Source organism: Cebus imitator, unplaced genomic scaffold (assembly GCF_001604975.1).
Source record: "Cebus imitator isolate Cc_AM_T3 unplaced genomic scaffold, Cebus_imitator-1.0 Scaffold3, whole genome shotgun sequence".
Taxonomy (NCBI): Eukaryota; Metazoa; Chordata; class Mammalia; order Primates; family Cebidae; genus Cebus; species Cebus imitator.
Window position 1 is genome coordinate 10,936,289 of NW_016107318.1, and position 15,156 is coordinate 10,951,444.

General features: G+C 37.8%; 1 long non-coding RNA gene across 1 annotated transcript in view; it reads right to left on the reverse strand.

The window, feature by feature from the left end:
* LOC108306774 overlaps nucleotides 1-15,156 on the reverse strand; it is a 90,862-nt gene that overhangs the window by 72,855 nt on the left and 2,851 nt on the right. The window contains exon 2 of the long non-coding RNA XR_001826276.2: nucleotides 1,314-1,403. This is a non-coding gene — a long non-coding RNA (uncharacterized LOC108306774). The remainder of the gene's footprint in view (nucleotides 1-1,313; nucleotides 1,404-15,156) is intronic.

A 15,156-nucleotide genomic window follows, 5' to 3' on the forward strand; every position in this document is an offset into this window, starting at 1 on the left:
TTGGGGAAAAGGGCATCATTATTAGAGCAAGAACTTGCAAGCGGTAGAAGGTTTGAGGTCAAAGGGAAAGTGAAAACAAGGAAGAATGACTATGGTGAAGGAGGAAAGAAAATAAGGATGGATAAGAAATGTAAATCAATTTAAAGTTGTGGGAGAAGTATAATAAGTCCTAAACTTATCACAAGAATTTGGAAAGAAAGAAAGAGGATCATCCAGAATGAAAAGAATAGATGAACTTTAGGAAGAAGTTATAAAGGAAAATTTTTCATGACTGTAACAACTATTTCCTCTGTGAAGTAGGGAAAGTGATCTGCTAAAAATAGAGTGAAGCATTAAGTACAAAGCTGAAAAAGTGGCAAAAAAAATTAAAAAGAAAATGTCATGGGAAATAGGTAAACATCTGTAAAGATTTCCTAGAAAAAATTGAGAGTCTAGCAGAGGTCAGAAATCATAAATGTATAAGGCAGACAATCAACATGGTTATGTAATTTGCTCCAGGATTATTCAGTTCCTGGTTTCAGTATCAGAACAAACAGATGGTTGGGTTATTCTAGAACTGAGGATTAGGAATAATGCAATGAGAAGAAGGTCATGAGAGTGTTGGGAATTAAGAGTGTCAGTGAGAGAGAGGTTTAACTGAATGACTGTGGGTTGTCAGCTGGAGTGAATAAGGAAATGAAGCCAAAGAAGGCGTATTGATCAAGAACATATGGAACTGACAAATTACAGAAGAATCAATGAGAGTGAAGAGCAGTTACTCCCTTGAATAAAATCTCTCAGGGTATTCTGCAGCCTAGATGATAAAGTACAGTTTACTTCTTAAAACATACAAGACTTTTAATAATCTTGCCTGCCTCTCACGCTCATTTCTAATTCCTTCTCCCTAATGCCTCCAGGCATTCTGTTTGTCCTGGCAGGCAGGCCAAATATGATGCTTTCTGTCTTCATGTTACTGCTGTTCTTTCAAAGAGCTCCTCTTCTCCTAAACTTCATCTCCTCTATTCACTAATAAACTTCTCAGTCTTCAAAATCCACTCAAGAATCTCTTTCTTATTGAAATTACCTGTAGTAATTAGTCTCGAAAAAGTGGTTGCCAAAATTTCCTTCCACCCTTATACACTCTTGCCATTACTTTCACCAAAAAAACTCTTGATTCTCGGCAGACCAACATAATGATGCAGAACTGACACTATTCCAGTTCCAACCTAACCCAACTGCCATGCTGCAAAGAAGTTCAGGTTATCCGGCCTGAAGTATGAGACACCATGGAGAGAGAAAATCATAGACAGAGAGATGGCATATAGCACCAGTACCTCCGACATATGAGTGATGTCTTCTTTGCCATTCCTGCTCATCCCAGCCACCAGTTGAATGGAGGAGGAGCCCAATCAACCCATAGAATTCTGAAAAATAAGAAATCATTTCCCTTTTAAGCCACTATGTTTTGGGGTTTAGTTATTCATTTATAAATAAATAGTATCTCTCTCATTTTCAACCTATATGCAACTGTTCAAACTTTCTACTGTATCACACTACCGTACCTATAATATATCTGTATTATTTTACCTATCACATTAGTATTGCAAAATTGTTTTTAAACATCTGCTCCCTTCCTATTCTGTGAGATGAAACAATGTTTCAGTGCTAGGGTATGTTTACAGTACATGTGTGTGTATATGGATGTGTTGTGAGTGTCTGTGTTCTAAGCCCTAGCACATAACATATGACGTGTATTTAGTAATTGACTTGAACTACATTAAATATGGATTGAGTTAGTGAAAGGGAGAAAGAGAGAGCTATGAGGTCTGGTCATTAGAATTTCACGGTTAAGTATTCCATAAAAGGAGCAGTTCCCTGATTGGAAGTGAAGTTGGCTTAAGGGTAGTCTAGGAATTCAGGTGGGGAGGTAGAATCATCAAGGATGTGGATTTATGACCTAGTACAATTACAGAATTTGTGTGGAATGGAATATGGTGATCCAGTGGGAAGAGACTGTGAACTTCAGAAAAAGAGGCTGTGAGTGACAGCTTTCCAGAGAAGAAAAAGGCTCTTAAAGTAATAGTAAACCATTAAGAATATGCTGGTTTAACGTTCTGCCCAATGTATGCTCAAGGGAGAAGTAAGTCTCCATTTAACAGACTTTTGTGGAAGTTGTACCTTCATTAAAAGAAGTTTTCCTCTAACTCATCTGAGTACACCTTTTCAGTCTCCTCTGTTGACCCCTTGTGTTCCACTGTCGCTGAAAGCTTTCTACACAGTCCTCTGCCATTTTCACTTAACATTTGTTCTTTGGGCCATGTGAGTCACCTCCCATGGCTTCGACCATTACTTATTCACTGGTGTCTCCTACAGCTGAACTCTCTGATTCCATTTCTTTTATGAGCCCTCAGCACTATTATTTATAATTCTTTTCTGAATATCTCCAGTGTTTGGTCTACCACTTATGTCAAATTCAAGATATTAAGGGACAAACTGATTATTTGCTATTCAAAATATGTTTTTTCATCCTGTATTTCATAGTCCAGTAAATGGCATCCCTGGCCACTCCATGAGTATAGAAAGAAAGAGTCAGCACAGTGGTTAAAAGCTTGGATTCTGGAATTAATCCAAGAGAATATGCTCACATCTGGCCTTCATAAATTACTAACTGTATAGTAATTCTAGTCTGCTCAGGCTGCTGTAACAAAGTACCAGAACCTGAGTCACTTAAAACAGACCTTGATGTCTCTCAGTTCTGGAGGCTAAGAAGTCCAAGATCAGAGTTCCACCATGCTCAGTTTCTGGTGAGGGCCTTCTCTGTGGCTTGCAGACAGCTGCCTTTTTGCTGTGTTCTTACACAGAGCTACTTCTCTGGTCTCTTTTTATAAGGGTACTAATGTCATCATGAGCACCTTTATGACCTTATCTAAACCTATTTACCTCCCAAAGGTTCCACCTCAAAATGTCATTACATTGAGAGTTAGGGTTTCAACATGTGAATTTTGGGGGCACAAAATTCAGTCCACAGAAACAACCTTGGCAAATTACTTTTCAGAGATTCATTTTTCTCACCCATCTTCAAAAGCCTGTGAAGAGTAATAAATGCTTATCCAAACCCTCAAAACTAATCATACCAACTAGATCTCTTGAAGCCATTCTTAACTTCTCCCTTTCCCTTAGTACCCACCTCTTCCAAGCAACTGACTGCCAAATTCCTTCTAACATTCAAAAATTCTCCATTTCTAAAGTGTATTTTAATATATGCATTTGTCCATCATCACTTCCACTGTGCTAGCGCAGGCCTGAACGTATTTCAACCAGCCTATTCCTGACCTCGTCTAACCCATCTTTTACACCATTGCCAGACATAATGTTTTAAAAAATATAAACCTGATCATAACCTTTTTCTTCATTTTCAAATTTTTTTTCAGTAGCTCCCTATTTCCTACAAAAGTCACACCAAACTCTTTAACATCTGATATATGCGGTCTTTCTCCGAACTACCTTTCCAGGGCCATTCTACATAATTTCCCACCATTCCCTGTATTTCCCAGTCATTCTCTGAACATACTCTTCTGCCTTCATGTCTATTTCCTTTCCTAAATCCTCAGCCCCTACTTTTCCCACTGAGAATTCCTGCTCAAACTCCCAGACCCAGCTCAAATGTGATTTCCTTTCTCCTGTCTTCCCAAAAGCCCCAAGTGACATAGATTGCTCCTTCATCCGTTTTCCCACAGGGATGTAGGCAAATATGTCTAGACTTTATCGCACTATAGTATAGTCATTAATATACTTGTCTATCTTCCCAGATAGACTCTGAGCTCCTTCTCAGAAGCAAGAATAGGAAAATATTTATTTTTGCATTAAAAGTCCATAGCATCGTTCCTGGAAAACACTAGTTAGCATATGTAAGATGCTGGATAAATGTTGGTTGAAAGAATGAATAAACTATGTAACGTCAATGGTGCCTGCTATATATTAACATATTAATTAAGTTCAGATTTTTCAGGTACATATAAAAAGTAAATTATGAAAACTGGGCATTGAAAGAAGTAGATTATCTATAAGTATTTTTCCCAATTTTAAAATTCTATAATCTTATTGTGAACTGAGCTAAAGCTCTTCTCCAGGCATATAGGATTAAAGTCTTGTCTGAGATAGACTTAAATTTGTAGATAGGATCTAGTGGGTTGTTTAAGGTATATTTACAATTTATTCTATTAATAAACCGCATTTTATGAATTTTATACTTTTCAATTAAATAAAATTGAATTATATGCAATCATAGATCTTTTAAAATGGTAACATGGTGAAAAAAGTGTTTTGTTTTGTTTTTTTCTGAAACCTTGTCAGCTTGAGTGACATGTGAGTACCCAGCACTAAGCATCTGTTAGGGAAATCTTATTACTCTGTGTCTATCACTAGAAAATTGGAACAAACGTTGCAAGACCTACACACTTAAAATGTTATGATGTGTTTTTAAAACTGCTTTCCACAGAAAGCCTTTTATTTTATTAGAAAATTATAAGCAAACAACGCTTGTTTAATGGCTTTCAAAGTATAAGCACATTTTGTGTCAAAATTGTATCACTTTCAACTGCTGACTTGTGTGACAAAGCTGTCAGGCCCTGGTGCCCAAGAAGATAGGGCACCACGGCAGAAATTTCTTACTGAACAATATATAATGTATGCTCAATTAAACCAACACAGTGTATGTAATGGTCTAATTCTATCTTAGAATGTACTGCTAGCTTTCTGTTCTGGAATCAGAATTTTCCTAATGCCTGGATGTTTTGTTGAATTCCCATGTAAGAAGTGATACAATCTTTGAGTTTATATCTCAGGGAAGGTTGGGCTCTTTTTTCTTTCTCCTTTTAACATTCAAAAATTCTCAAAAATATTACCTTCTTAATCTGATAATCTATGTATACTCTGCTCCCTTTCCAAACCTCTCTTAGCTTATTAAATATCTTAACAACTAAAGAAAATATGCATGAAATGCTAAAATTACAGCCAGTTTTTCAGAGAAATCAATTGTTGGTTATAGTGTTATTTTTCTCGAGAAACATTCCCAAGTCATTTATCTCTTCAAATATCAAAAATATCTATATGTGCTTCAAATGAATGCGATGATAATAAAATATAATGGAAAAATCCTGGAAAATTCCAACGTTCCTTATATTGTTTGTTAATTGACAAGTTTATAACAACTTTGCTGCTCTAAGCCAGCAGAGATTACCCACAGAGGTGGTAGATGCTAACTTTTCCACAAAATATGGCAATAAATAGATAACATTTAAAATATATATTTTCCTATATATCCTAAGAAAATATGCTGCTAAACATGAATTCCCCATGATAGAAGGATATTGTATGTTACTAAACTGCCATCTACTGGATTTGTTCACCCAGTACACAAAATCATCTATAAACTTGTATTTTTCAAGGAATACGTGACTTTTTTTTCAGCCATTTCCTGACTTTCTTTATTTTCCTACTTCTAGCAATGAGTGCTACTAATGACCAGGAAAAAAAAAAATGTTTCAGCTAATTATAGTCCAACCAAAGTTATTCACATAATTTAAGACTTAGATTGATTAATCATAGTGTCATGAAGACGTGTCAATTTGAGACACGAAGAGGTTTAGAGAGGTTTACACTTTCCAGAGTGCCACCTGTCTCCAAAGGGCACATTCATTAAGAAGCTCCAGGTGCAAGTTGTGGAAGCAACACAGCATAATGAAGTCCTTTGCCTCCTTGCGCACCTTTTGATTAATAACATCCTCCTTCAGTTCTAGCAGATTGTACACCAGTGTATGCCACAAGAAACCTAAAATACAAGCCTACTTTTCTGTCTTTCTTTGAATAGAGTAAATCACCATGTATCTATGATCAGAATCAAAAGAATTAACAAAATAAGGTATTTGTGGCACAATCTACTTTTATAAGGAAAAACAGCTAATAAGATGACTGATAATATTTATTTGATAACAATGTTTAATATGTGTCACTGATCAAATTCCACCTAATCTATCTTCTCTGTTCTATGCTCACACATGGAAATGCAACTGATATTTGTCCAGGCATGGTGGCTCACCCCTGTAAGCCCAGCACTTTGGGAGGCCAAGGCAGGTGGATCACCTGAGGTCAGGAGTTCAAGACCAGCTTGGCTAACATGGCAAAACTCTGTTTCTACTAAAATTACAAAAACTTAGCCAGGCATGGTGGTATGCACCTGTAATCCCAACTACTCGGGAGGCTGGGGCAGAAGAAATCCTTGAACCTGGGAGGCAGGGGTTGTTGTGAGTCAAGATCATGCCATTGCTCTCCAGCTTGGGCAATAAGAGCAAAATTCCATATCAAAAAAAAGAAAAGATGGGGAAAATGGCATTTATTAAATACTATTTACTAGACATTTTCTTTATTTTTCTTTTCTTTCCTTTTTTTTTTTTTTTTTTTTTTTTTTTTTTTTTTTTTTTTTTTTTTTTTTTTTTTTTTTTTTTTGAGACAGAATCTCACTGTGTCACCCAGGCTGAATGCAGTCACAATATCTTGACTCACTGCAACCTCTGCCTCCCAAGTTCAAGCGACTCTCCTGCCTCAGCCTCCCATATTTACTAGACATTTTCATGGGCACTATCACACTTTATCTACATAGCAGCCTGGTTAGGTAAATATCATTAACCTCGTTGTCATCACTGAAAGTGACTGAAGTTCAGAATGATAATAAGAGCTAACACTTATTGACTACTTAATATTTTCCTGGCATTGCCTTCATTACTTTAGAAGAATTGACACAATGAATTCTCAAGACTTCATTATGAAGTATACATTATCACTATCCTCATTTTGTTAGAGGTGACTCCAAGAAGCTAAGTAACTTGCCCAACATTATGCAAATAATGTGCAATAGAGTCTGGATTTAATCCCAGGCAAACTGGTTCCAATGCCTGTACCTGTCAACCTCAACATTATACAGTTTATGAATGTGTGTGTGTGTGTGTGTACTTTAGTATTAAATAATGGCCTATATTATTGTCTTGTTTCTAAAAATTGGTAATGGTGTATTTATTGTACAGGCATTGTACATGCATTATCCGTCTGAAATATGCACATATATTATCCCCATTTTACTTTGAAAAAACAGGTCTGGAGAATAACAATAATAAGAATAATCACAGTAAACACTCACATAACACAAACCATGTGCTAGATATTCTTCATACAAAGAGTTTTAAACATAGTACATATTTAATACTGGCAACAACAAAATGATGCACTGTTATTACTAATGTAAGGAAAAAGAAAGGTGGCACCTTGACCAAAGTTGCAAGGCTAGCAGAGCAAGAAATCTAGTTCCAAAGGCCCATGATTTTATCCACTACTCTAGACTTTGAAACAATAGTCATTCCTTGTTTATTGCAACAAATGTTTGCAACACACATTAACTATAATAGCATTCGTCATAATCAAACATTTTGTTGCATTCCAAGTAAAATAATTATGCACATTTTGTAGAGAGTGAAAGGGAATCACGTCTGTACAGTTTCACATTGGTCAGGCTTATGCATAGTTTCAATAGTGGTAAAAATAAAATTCCTCTCTTCATTTATCCTACAAACATTGAGCACTAACTCTGTTCCAGGTGCTTGGGTAGTGAAAATAGGGTTCACATTATTCTGTGAAGAACTGGAGATACATAAAAGCAAATAGGTAATTACAACATAAAGGGATAATTGCTAAAATGAAGTTTTGCTTCCTAAGTCAAAGCCAAAGCTACAAAACACTATATGCTACCTGGCTTCACGGCTCCAAAAGAGGTCATACACAGGGTAAAACTAGCAAAAGAAGAAAAAGGCAGAAGAACATTCTTTCATAAATATATAAAATAAGGTGCTAAAATTGTTTTAGTAGCTGCAATATTACTTAAAATTCTGATAACATTTATGTCTGAACTACAGGTGGAAGTTCAAGACAGCTTCATGATATATATATTCCTTGTTTCACATCTGATACTTTTCTTTGTGTACTACTCCTTCCCAGTGGGTTTGCCTGGTCCTGAGTTCCCAAGTCCTTCTAATCTGGCTCGTGTCTAATTCAAACTATCATATTAATCAGAATTTATAGTTGCAGGTAACAGAAACCCAGTGAAATTTAGCTTAAGCAAAAAGAGAGTGTGCTGACATGACTTAGATGACTGGGAAGTCCAAGAGATAAACATGCCTTAGAGCTAAATTCAGGGGTCCAAATGCTATATTTGGAGTTCACTTTCTTCCCTCACCCCCCTTCCCTCTCTTTAATTCTCTCCATCTGTCAGCTCTTACTGTGTCTGCTTGACTTCTTTTTGTGGGTACTCTCTATACATAGTGGATCTCACATTCACATGCACCAGGTTAGCAACTCTAATAAAGAAAAACTTCTCTTTCCCAGTAATCTGAAATGAATCCTCAGGAATATTCTGGTTGGTCTTGCCTGGTTCATATATTCATTTTTCGATCACCATGATTAGGTTAGCCAACATATAGAATCTGATGATTGAAAAGGACTCACAAAAATCTGAAACAGCATCAAGCTTTCCTAATAATTTCAGGAGTACAGGCAATCAAGAGACAAAGACAGAGCAGAGGAAGTCTGGGACATTCCGTATGGCTTTGCCAGATGCTTCCCAGCCACTGACCCAGAGTGACTGACTAGGTCTCTGTATGTAGTTTTGCTGATTATTGCCTCACAGAGTAGAAGCATGTAATTTATAATACATCTCCATTTTATACCTCAGAATGTTATAAAATGACATGCCATTACATGACATTCTCCAGAGAAGCTATGTCCTCATAAATCAATAGATTCGAGATTTATTTACTGGAAGTAATCCTAATCCAGGGTGACCTTGCTAAGGGCTTTCTGTAGAAAGATCTCCTTCTAACATTATTCGCTTTATTAGGGTGTCTAGTTTGCAAGGAGATTAGAAGAGATTACATGCTTTCCTTTCTTTTTCCTAGTGGTGCCCCTATAGGAAAGGAAGTGAATGATCTAGAGGGCTGGCTGCTTTACTCCTTCCTCCACATCAGGAGACTGAATATTCTGACTGGACATCCTGAGACAAGAATCTCAAACTGTGCTTGGGAGTAAAAGAAGAACCATGATTGGCAGGCCCCCAGAAGCACCTGAACTATGAGCTGGCAATAGAAAAGCACATTGAGTAGACACAAACTGCGGCTGCTCTTGTTTATTATACTGCTCCTGTCCACACAAGAGACTTTTAAGAGTTATAATGATGCTGTAACTTTCCTGTTCCTAAACTTTATCTATTTCTCTCTAGTTTCTAACTGTAAAAAACTCTTCAGCTATGTTCTATGACTCATAGATTACAGCAAAGGAACAAATAGTGACAGCAAAGAATGGAAACAACTATGCCAAATCTTGGAGCCTGTAGGAAAGAAATCCAAAAGAATGCTGAATAGGGCCTCACAATGAACCCTTAGGAGGAAAAAGAATATCCCAAGTGTTTTCCATCTAGGCTTATGTCCTCATATCCACTTTCTTACTGAAATCTAAAGTTCTAACACAGCAAATAAATTTCTTTAACAGGCAGGGTACACAAACAACTATCCTACTTACCTGATAATCCAGCAGAACTTTTTGTTTGGCCAAGACAGCATTTATTTTTAGGTTGAATTTGAAAAGTGTGAACAGCTCATCACATTCTTCCTCATTCCCTAGTGTTTTACACAGGCCTGCTTCATTCATTTATGTTATTGCCTGAACCCTGTAAACATCTGAGTTTTTGATTCATGGTTTAAGACTTGATTTAACTGAAAATCCCTTTATAAGAATGTAAACTTTAGGCCGGGCATGGTAGCTCATGCCTGTAAATCCCAGCACTTTTGGAAGCTGAGACTGGTGGATCGCCTCTACTAAAAATACAAAAATTAGCTGACCATAGCAGTGCATGCCTGTAAACTCAGCTACTTGGGAGGCTGAGGCAGTAGAATCACCTGAATCCAGGAAGCAGAGGTTGCAGTGAGCTAAGATTGCACCATTGGACTCAAGCCTGTGTGACAGAGTCAGACTCCATCTCAAAAAAAAAAAAAAAAATGTAAACTTTAAACTGTTTTCAGTTATTTACACTAGAATGTAAACAGCTTTTCAACTGTTTTTCACTGTGCAGGATGAGAAGTTTTTGAAGAACGTAAGAATGAAGAAATAACAGGATGGGGGCTAGGGTTCAACATTTAAGGAGGCGTTCATTCTCAAGTGAGACCTCCAGGTTCAGCAACTGAGAAAGACTACCTCCTTAAATGTCATGCCCTATGTGTCTTGTTTGCCTCACTCTTGTCCCAACCCTTTAAGGATAAAGTTTAACCAGCTTTGGTTTCTGCTACTTGTGATGAAATAACTTCAATGCATGTCCCTTCCCCACCCATGAGTTGAGGGAGTCATTCTTCCTGGGAACACCATCATATCCTCTAATTACGCCTATATTATACTTACAACCCTGTTTTCTCACTATTTACACATCCACATGCACCAGTACTCTGTGTGCTCCTTAAAGAAAGAGACTGTGACATACATAATCTTCTTTATACTTGCAACATCTAGTTCTGTACCTGTTGAGTGAGAGAGTGAATGAATTGACAAATAATTAAATGAGTGTGCTGTCAGCATTGAACATGACATGCCTGCTGTGGCATGGAACACCTGTGAAATTCTGTGTCAGTAAAAACATTTTATTTTCTTATAGATTGATGGCAAATTTCAACCTGCTTTTATTCTAATTGTGATATAACTGTTCTCATTTTATATGTAGTCTTTGTATCGTTCTAGTTTTTTTTAAACATATGTGCTCAAGAAAGAACTACAGGAGATTTGCAACTGACACGGTATATATGCTTTTGCCCTCAGTCTCCAGCAGGGCCAGACTCTTTGACCTAATTAGACTTCTCCACTCTCTCATGGCTAGTAAATATTATAATTAATTTATAAAGAACTCTGAAACACCAGCTGGCAAAAATTTCCTATTAATGATTTCTACAGAATGAAAAGAGCATTTAAGTTGTAGGAGTTGTAATGTGTGTGCATGTGTGTGTGTGTGTGTGTGTGTGTGTGTGTGTAAGTATTCACATTTTTTAATGGAGTGAATTTCTAAGAATGTCAAATCATACCATGTACTAAGTAAACAATGTTTAATAATTTCTTGTCATTTATTTCAGCATATTTATTTTAAATTGTCGAGAGAAATCTGTGTGACAAAATGTTCTTAGAGAATATTTGGGGTAGGTGAGACTTGAATGGCCATGGATATTCACATGCATCCCATAAACTATGTCATTCTTAAAAGAAAGTCAAAGAGAAAAAGGTAGAACATCAGTTTAAGAAGGATGCCTCAATGCTTTGAGAAAGCAACAACTATAGTGACCATCTTTTGGAGTATTTGCCTATTCAGAAGCCATGGTTGGCAGAATTTCAGGATGGCTCCCAAGATTTGTGTCCTGGTGTACACGCCCTGTATTATATCCTCTCTGTGAGTGTGGGCAGGACCTGTGAATACAATGAGATGGCACTCCTTTGATTATATTATGTGGCAAAGGGGATAAAACCATTTCTCCTATGATTCTATTATATCATATTATATAACAGTAATAGTTATAGCAGTAGTGGTAGTAGATAGTAGTAACAGTAGTGGCAGCAGCAGTAGACTGGAGAGAAACTCTCCTGCTGGCTTTGGAAAAGTAAACTCCATTTTGAGATGGCCATGTAATTAGGACCTGAGGGCAGTCTCTAGAAGCTGAGAGAAATCCCTGGCCAACATCTCCCAAGAAAATAGGGACCTTGAACCTAAAGTTGCAGGGAACTAAATTCCACTAACAACCTAAATATGCCTGAAATAGAACCATGAGCGTCAGATGAAATTGCAACTCCACTTGGCGCCTTGACTGCTGCCTTCTGAGACCCTAAGCAGAGAATCCAGTTAAGCTATGCCCAGACTTCTCATCCACAGAAACTGAGAGATAACAAATACGTGTTACTTTAAGCTTCCAAAATTGTGGTAATTTGTTACATGGCACTAGAAAACCAGTATAAGAACTGCTTTTTCTTTTCTCTGGGCACTACCCTTTTCTCCCATTTTCCCACAGGAGTGCCTCTTAGCAGTCAGGCCTATACATTACACCATGCTCCTGAAAAACTGACATAGCTGATTAAACAGAGGTACCCACCTGACTCAAGCAAGAGCAACTAGAATCTATCTGGAAATTTGAAGGTGGGAGGCTAAGAGGTTCCAGGTGGGAATTTCTTGAATGGAAGACAGCTAGAAACCTGAACACTTTAGCAACACTATCTTCTGTCCAGGGCCGCCCATAGAGTATTAAAATCCTTGAGGAAATATTCAAGGAGAGGGAGAACCTATCTATAGCAATCATTTGATTATAAAAATAATTATAAAAGTCACGGACCCATGTGAGATGGAGAGATTTACTGTTAAAGAGTCAAGGCAAGGAAAAACTCTTGATATAGCTGTTTACTGTCCAACTGGTAAACATAAAAATTTTTCCTAGTTTCTTGGAGTCACCTATTTGTATTTGTTATTACTAAAGAAACCACTCCTGTTTAATTGCATATCTATCACTGCAAAGAAAAGGTAGTAATACGATTATCAGTCACAATGATAGGATCTTTGGATCCTATTATAACTGGAACCATATAGCTCTTCTTGCCTCTGCAGTTCCATAGTGCCATTTATTTAATGCTGATTACAGCATTACTCACATTGCTTCAACATCCATTGTGCTGCCTGTGAACACTGGATACTAATGGCTCAAATGTTGTTAGTGCACTTTGTTGATGATGACTCCAAACATAGATCTTATGCAGAGAATGCAGGAAAATACAAACAATTATTTACATTGTGGTCATATTAAATTTATTGTTTGGAATTTATTAATAGCACTTATTTATAGAACTTACTGCATTAACATAAAATAGGACATCTCTCAACCATGTTCTCTCTTGAATCATCTAGACCTTAATGACTGCCTCCCTAGAATGTGACCCTTTTAAGGTTGGCTGCAGCCCTGCCTTCCACATATAGTTATCAGTGGTGAAGACAGATGAGGAGCCCTGGATAGACAAAAGGAGCCATCCCATTTGGGCAACCAATGTCCATCACTTGTTCAACAGGGCTTAAGACCAATCCAGTGCAGGTTCTCACCATGTTGATTAGAAGAAAGAAAGGACATTGATTGAAATGGACCATTGGCTTTGTATTGTTACAGTCTCAAAAGCCCTGAAAGGAGGCAAGCATTGCCATGATAAGTAGTGTCTGATATGTGGCACAGAGCTTGCAGAGGGGTGGTATGACTGCCCTAGTGCCATCAGCAGGGTGAGGGCAGGAGACCCCAGAATAAAGGATGTCTGCAGACACAAATACCTCTTTCAAGTGCTCTCCACTAGAGGTGGCTCCTTGGTCTGACCAGTCAGGGATGAGCCCACATACTGGCTCACATGGTGAGCTCCAGACCACGGATCCATGCTGGACAGTGGTAGCCCAGAGCACTGAACTCATCCTGTGTCTGATACTAGTGAAAATCACTCTCAAACCAGTGAAGAAGCATCCTTCGGTGGACCAAACTTAGGAGATCCCATGAAATAAATAATGCCCCATCCAGTGGAAGCTTTGTCTCCCAAAGTTGCACTCTAGGAACTGGCAGGGCCACCCAGTCCTAGGCCACCCTACAGGTGCTAGTCCCAGAGACCCTGGGGTACTTGTGGACCCCAAGTATGGTAAGATGGCAGTATGGTCAGGAGGGCCTGAATGGAAGAAACAAAGGAGGCAATAACATTTTTTCTAGGCTTAGGGTGTCCCACCCAACAGGTCCTGTTGACCTGGCTGGTCCCCACCACCAAGAGCAATAGAACATCTTAGGACTTCCATTGTCCAGGACCTACATGGTACTATATTTTGGCTCCAGGAGTCCTGCTGGATGGTCCAAGACACCCGAGGGGAATTAGGGCATCTCAAGGAAGGCCAGGTGCAGGACCAGGTTAAGAGCCCTGGTTGCCCAGGTCTAACAGCAGTATTGATTTTGACTTCTGAACTAAGTAACAGAAAAGCTACTCTGAGGAAAGAATAATGTGTATAGCAAAGAGACAGAGAAAGTGTGCTGCTTGAATACAGGATAGTTTCTTTTAGGCTCTTTCTGGAACTACTGCACTCCTGCTCTGGCATTCCATCAAACATCACCTTCCCTTTATAATATGCTCACCTTTCTTGTTATTTAAGTCATTTTATGTTTATTTTTGTTACTTGCAAGTAGAATAAGCTCTATTACAATATTTAGAGCCAGATTCTTAGCTTTGTAGGTTCAGAAACTCAACTTTACCACTTCCACCAGAGCTATTTCCTGGGGACCAACATGTTAAGAGGACCCATAAACAACTGATAGGCATTTCAGGATGCCAATTTATTAATCTAAAAAGAGAGCTTAATCCAGAAGAATAACTCGTATGGATAGATTCACTCTGGGTATTTCACCATGGAAGGTTAAGTATGTTCAGGAGAGGAGACAAATTATTAGAGGGCTGTTTGGTGAGCATATAATCAGAATAAAAAGAACGGGTAGATTTTTTCTTTCAAATTAGGATAGCTGGAAGAAATTCCTTCTGTAGAAATATTCCTCTTTGAAAACTCAGCTATAGTCCTTGAACTCAAATAACCTCTTCTGACCATTATCAGATGTATTCATGCATATTGTTCATTGTTATCCCAGACTTAGTATAGAGCGTTTTTCTCTTGACACATAATTCTCCCAGAAAAATTTTACTAACTACAGTTAGTACAGTTGAATAACTGTTGTTGCATCAACTGCATGTCATTTACCAGCTCTGGCATCTTTTATTCCTATTGACACCATCAAGTCACTACCTTCTCCCTACTCCCAAGGGTGATCACTATCCAAGATTAGTTTTGCTGCTTTTGAATTTCATGTAAATGGAATCATATAGCATATGCCATTTTGTGTCTGGCTTCTTTTTCAATTAAGACTGTATTTGTGAGTGAAATAAATACTGTTCAATAATGTGATTGTAATTTGTTATTCTTGTTACTGTATATAGCATTCCAACTGTGTAAATATGTGACTATTTATTTATCCAGGCTACCACTGCTAAGCAATTGAGAAG